Source organism: Pseudonaja textilis, chromosome 6 (assembly GCF_049901715.1).
Source record: "Pseudonaja textilis isolate UNSWEBS1 chromosome 6, rPseTex1.2, whole genome shotgun sequence".
Lineage (NCBI taxonomy): Eukaryota > Metazoa > Chordata > Lepidosauria > Squamata > Elapidae > Pseudonaja > Pseudonaja textilis.
The window spans coordinates 51,157,634-51,163,892 of NC_141995.1; the positions used below are offsets into that span (position 1 = coordinate 51,157,634).

General features: G+C 37.7%; 1 pseudogene; it reads left to right on the forward strand.

Moving 5' to 3' along the window:
- Positions 1-3,186: 3,186 nt before the first annotated feature.
- LOC148125479 (uncharacterized) lies at positions 3,187-5,717 on the forward strand (annotated as a pseudogene).
- Positions 5,718-6,259: the final 542 nt, after the last annotated feature.

Below are 6,259 nucleotides of genomic sequence, written 5' to 3' on the forward strand. Positions count from 1 at the left end.
TCAATAAGATCAAAGAAAAATAAAATACGTAATCTGATTTCAGATGGAGGTTAATAGAGTGATAAGATACTTATGTAAGAAAAGCCTCTAAGAGCCTCAGTGGCTCAGTGGTTAGAATGCAGTACTGCAAGCAGTGGTGGGATTCAGCCAGTTTGCACCAGTTTTGGAGAACTGGTTGTAAACTTTCTGAGCAGTTTGGTGAACTGGGTGTTGGAAGAAATCATTAGGGCAGAGAACCGGTTGTTAAATTATTTGAATCCCACTACTGACTGCAAGCTATTTCTCCTGCCTGCTGGCTGCCTGCAATTTGGCAGTTCAAACCCCACCATGCTCAAGGTTGACTTAGCCTTCCATCTTTCCGAGGTGAGTAAAATGAGGACCCAGATTGTTGGGGGCAAGAGGCTGACTCTGTAAAACTGTTTAGAGAGGGGCTGTAAAGCATTGTGAAGCGGTATATAAGTCTAAGGCCTATTGTTATTGCTATGTGGTACTACAAGGAGGAAGCAATCAGGTAAGTGAACATCCCTTACAGTGTACCCCAATTTGTTGATGAAACAGTTCTCCCTTTCAGTGTACCCCAATTTGTTTGATGAATCAGTTCTCCCTCACAGTGTACCCCAATTTGTTTGATGATTCAGTTCTCTCTTACAGTGTACCCCAATTTGTTTGATGAATCACCTCAACTGCCTTAATGGCAAACTTAGCTGTTCTGCTTACAATATATATATTGGAGTCTAGGAGAAAATAAGTCAATCAATGATTCAGATGCCAGTGGGCTGTTCTTTCCAACAGAGATGAAAAGTAGCTCAGACAGCAATCACATGCTCTCTGAGATACTTATCACCTATAAAGAACAGCCCCAGTGGGGATCAAACAAAACATGAGCAATAGTTTCAATGTCTTGGCTATCACATATGCATGTTCTCTCATGATATGGCAAGTAATGATATCGCCTATATTTCGCACCCACTACTGAGAATATCTTTAGAACCTCATGAAAAGAAGGACTAGGGATGATACAACAACACTGTTCCAATATTTGAAGGGGTCTTACAAAAACAAGAGGGTCAAATTATTTTCCAAAGCACCAAAAGGCAAGACAAGAGACAATGGTTGGAGATTAACCAAGGAGGGAAGCAACCAAGAACTAAGGAGTAATTTCTTAACCATGAGAACAATCAACCAATGGAAAAGCTTGCCTTCAGAAGTTGTGGATGGTCCATCACTGGAGGCTTTCAAAAAGAGACTCGACACCCATTTGTCTGAAATGGTATAGGGCCTCTTGCTCAAGCAAAGGGTTGGACTAGAAGACCTCTGAGGTCTCTTTCCAGTTCTATTGTTCTATGTAGGAGCACCTTATCAGCATTTATAAATATTCAGAGTATAATTCATTGCTGTGATTTTCCTATTTGTGTTTTTAGCTAATAGTTTTGGAATTGTGGAATTCAACTCTACAAGAATACTGGTTTTCTTTTCTGAACCTAGATTTGGATATATATTTTTCCTGATAATTATAGCTAGCAGAATTTATTTGATATCTTTCAGCTGATTTGGCAAGAAATGGAGAAAACTTCAACCAATCAATCAAAGAATCAAAACAAATCACATTGAATCGAAGACAATAATCCTTGTGTTTACTGGCTCACACCATCAATCCAAAATACCACAATTTGCCAAGTTATAGTTAATGTTAAAAAAAAGATTTTGTCATCCTTTCTGATTTTTGCTGTATTATTTTTCATGAGAACTTTAATATGTCACAACTTCTGATATGGAGTTTGATTAAAAATGAGAACACCTAATGTATTTCTAGAAGCATAGATTTGAATGTTCAAGTAACCTACTTTGCTATTTATGAATTATTATACCAATTTTCATTAGTTGGAGAATGTATTTATTGCTCAAACTATTTGTTAAATCAAAAGTGGATGAATAATGAATGCCTTGTTATTTATTACAATGATTTTAAAATACTTTTTTCCCCCTCTCCTGTTCTGATCAATGTAGTTCATGACGAAAATCAAAATGCTTCTTCCTGAAGTTCATTTAAAGTTTCATCTCCCTTAAAGAAAAGTTTACTGCAAATAATGCTGAAGTCATTAAATAATTTTTCAACATCTATGTTCCTGTTCCTAGCTGGCTTCTCTCTTGAGCCAAATTCATGAAGAATTTTCACCAGGAGTTTGGTGTGGGTAAAAAGGATGACTAGTTATCATGGAGTATTGTGATGACATGTCTATGAATCTTGGTTTTATTTTCTTCTGTACTTTGTCTGCGGATCAGACATTTCATATCTTTCTTAGGCTGCCTGGTTGTCGACATTTTAATATAAAGGAAAAGCAATTGATTGCAGGAGAGGAAAGATGTCCTCACTAAAAAATTATTCTACAATTTTAGGGTTCCATAGAGACAACCTGGGCGACATAAGGAAAGGGATTGTTTGATGTTCCTAATGCTAATACTGGAGACATTACTCATATGCAGGAGTAAGGATGTTTATCTGCAAAATATTAGAACTGTGGAAGTCCATACTAATGACTCATGATAAACAAATAATAGGATAACAGAACTGGAAAGCCATCTAGTCCAAACCCTTGCTCATGTAGGAGACCTTATACCATTTCAGACATATGACTGTCCAATCTCTTCTTAAAAACTTCCAGTGTTGGAGCACCACAACTTCTGGAGGTAAGTGGTTCTACTGATCGATTGTTCTAACTGTCAGGAATTTCTCCTTGTTTCTAGGTTGCTTTTCTCCTTGATTAGTTTACATTCATTGCTTCTTGTCCTGCCTTCAGTTTCTTTGGAGAATAACTTGGTTCCCTCTTCTTTGTGGAAGCCCCTGAGATATTGGAATATTACTGTCATGTCACCCACTAGTCCCTCTTTTCATTAGACTAGAAACCCCCAATTCCTGCAACTGTTTTTTTTTTTTTTGAATGTTTTAGCCTCCAGTCCTCTAATCTTCTTTGTTGCTGTTGTATGCACTCATTCTAGTCTCAACATCTTTTTTAAAAAAATTTCGTGGAAACCAAAACTGGATGCAATATTTCAAGTGTGGTCTTACACTCGGAACTGTAAACTGATATTCACACTTCACGTGATCTTGATTCTATCCCTCTGTTAAATGAAACTTGTCTGTCTGGTACTGGCGTTTCAACTCAAGATTCCCAAACTGCTTAGAAGATGTCAGTGAGTAACCAGAGGCTGATAAACCAGCATTAAAGAGATTACAAACAGATGTTATTTCAACAAGGATGATTTCTTACAAAGGCAAAATGGAATGCATGTGGTAGAATAACAGGAAGGAGCATAATTAGCAGCTGAGTGAAATTCTGGCTAATCAAGCAGTGATCAGCAGTCCTTGCTTTAAATTCTGGTTTGTGGAGGGAAGGGGATTAATGATGGTTATGCAAATGTAAGGTTCATCACAATAGTCTCCTATTTTTTTTTTTAAAAAAAGGAATCTGGAGATAATGGCTGTCTATAAAAGGCATATTCTATTTAGGAGAGCAATTGCTCCTGACAGGAGACATTTTGCTGCCTGAGTTTGATCCATACATGACTCTCCCAAGACAGAGAATGTAATAAAACCAGCATAATTATTTGGTCCTTGAAACACAACATTTTACAAGATTGTTCTCTTCTTTCCTTGTCAGTGGAAATCATAAATCTCCTTTCATTGCCTTCCCCACCCACCCATCCCATCATTGTCTCAAAAGGATTAAGACTGACCCTCATTCAAATTCCTTAAAGCCTTATCTATTTGTTCCCACGAGTCGAGAGATTCCTATATTATAAAGACAAAGGTAAAGGTTCCCCTCGCAGGTACATACTAGTCATTTCTGGCTCTAGGGGGTGGTGCTCATCTCCATTACAAAGCCTAAGAGCCAGTGCTATCTGAAGACGTCTCCGTGGTCATGTGGCTAGCATGACTAAATGCCAAAGACACACGGAACACTGTTATCTTCCCCACCGAAATGGTCCCTATTTTTCTACTTGCATTTTTACACGCTTTCGAACTTCTAGGTTGACGGCTGGGACAAGGATGGGAGCTCACTCTGTTCTCAGCCCTAGGGATTCGAACCACCGAACTACTGACCTTTCTGAATGACAAGCTCAGAATCTTAGCCACTGAGCCACAGCATCCCTCCTCCTGTATAAAGCACTTAAAAAGGTAATCATTTAGAGCCAGTGGGACAATACTTAGATCAGCATTCCCACTGTCGGAAGTTCAATTCTGATGGGCACAAGGTTGATTCAACCTTCCATTTTCCTGAAGTTGGTAACATGAAAACCGTGACTGTTGGGGGCAATATGCTGACTCTGTAAACTGCTTAGAGAGGGCTATAAAGTACTGTAAAGTGGTATATAAGTCGAAATGCTCTTGCTATTTATGTCCATCATCCTTTTCCTTCTCCTTATCATCCTATCTTCCATTTTCATGTTTATCCAAATCATGCAATCTTATTATTAGGAGAATGTTCTGCATGAACCAATTAACCATTAACCAATCCATTATCTTCCACTTAGAGAAAAACAACCTACTCTCTAATAAACAATTTGGTTTCAGAAAAAAAACTATCCTGTAATCTGCAACTCTTACACTACAAAAACATATGGACTACACAACTCAATCAGGGCAAATACATAGACTTCTGTAAAGCCTTTGATTCAGTGGTATATGACAAACTACTCCTAAAACTAAAATCTCTGGACACCTGCATGACTGGATAGAAGCATTCCTATCAAAGAGACAACAAATGGTCAAAATTGGGGGTGTCCTATCAAATTCTGTACCTGTCAACAGTGGTGTCCCCCAAGGCAGTGTTCTAGGACCAACTCTCTTCATACTCTACATAAATGACCTCTGTGATCATATTAAGAGCAACTGTGTTTTCTTTGCTGATGATGTAAAGCTGTTCAACACCACAGACAATACTGCTACCCTTCAAAAAGATCTTGACTACGTATCAGAATGGTCAAACAAATGGCAACTTCAAATCTCAACAAATAAATGCTCTGTCTTACATATTGGCAAAAAAAAATCAAAAAATAAAATACAAGCTGAATAGTCAAGACCTTGTTGATGATTCAAACTCTGCCAAGGACATTGGAGTACTCATCTCAAATGATCTAAGTGCTAGAGCCCACTGCAACTACATAGCCAAAAAGGCAGCAAGAGTTGTTAACCTAATCCTACGTAGCTTTTTCTCTGGTAATATCACACGACTAACTAGAGCATACAAAACATTTGCTAGACCAATACTTGAATACAGTTCATTAGTCTGTAACCGGCATTACATATCTGATATTAACACAGTTGAGAAAGTCCAGAAATATTTCATTAGAAGAGTTCTCCACTCCTCTACTTGTTGCAGAATACCTTATGCCACCAGACTCGAAATTCTAGACTTAGAAAACCTAGAACTGCGCCGCCTTCAGTCAAATCTAAATATGGTATATAAAATAATACATTGCAATGTCCTACCTGTCAATGAATACTTCAGCTTCAACCATAACAAAACAAGAGCACACAATAGATACAAATTCAAGGTAAATCACACCAAACTTGATTGCAGGAAATACGATTCAGAAACAGAGTGGTTAATGTCTGGAAAATTCTACCTGACTCTGTGGTTTCTTCCCCAAACCCCAAAAACTTTAACCTTAGACTGTCTACTATTGACCTCACCCCTTTCCTAAGAGGTCCATAGGGGGCATGCATAAGCGCACCAATCGTGCCTACCATCCCTGTCCTATTGTTTCTTTTTATTTTTCTTATATATATCCATTTCATGTATTTATAATTACGTATATACTTATACCTACTATCTTGTAAGCGATTGACAAATCAAATAAATAAAAAAATAAAATGAAATAAGCAATATTCATTTGTGGGTAAGGTTGAGGAAGCCTACTATATGATGGAAAGGGTGCAGATATAAATGCAACGGGATTAAAATACAGATGGACATAAGCTGGCTACCTCAAAGGATTCTTCTACACTCAATTAGTAGATCAGCATTTCTCAACCAGAGATCTCCAAACATTACTTCACTTCCAATTAGCTCTTGTTACTTAGATGTTGACCTCAGCTTACGAAGGACTGAGGCTAGCATTTTAAAATTAGAGAGGTATTTTTCCCCTCAGCCTTTTGTATTTAGGATCCCAAGATTTTGAATTAAGTATTAAGATTTAAAAGGTCCTGAAATTGCTAAAAGGATTGGTCATGGAAGAAAATAACCAAATTCAAAAA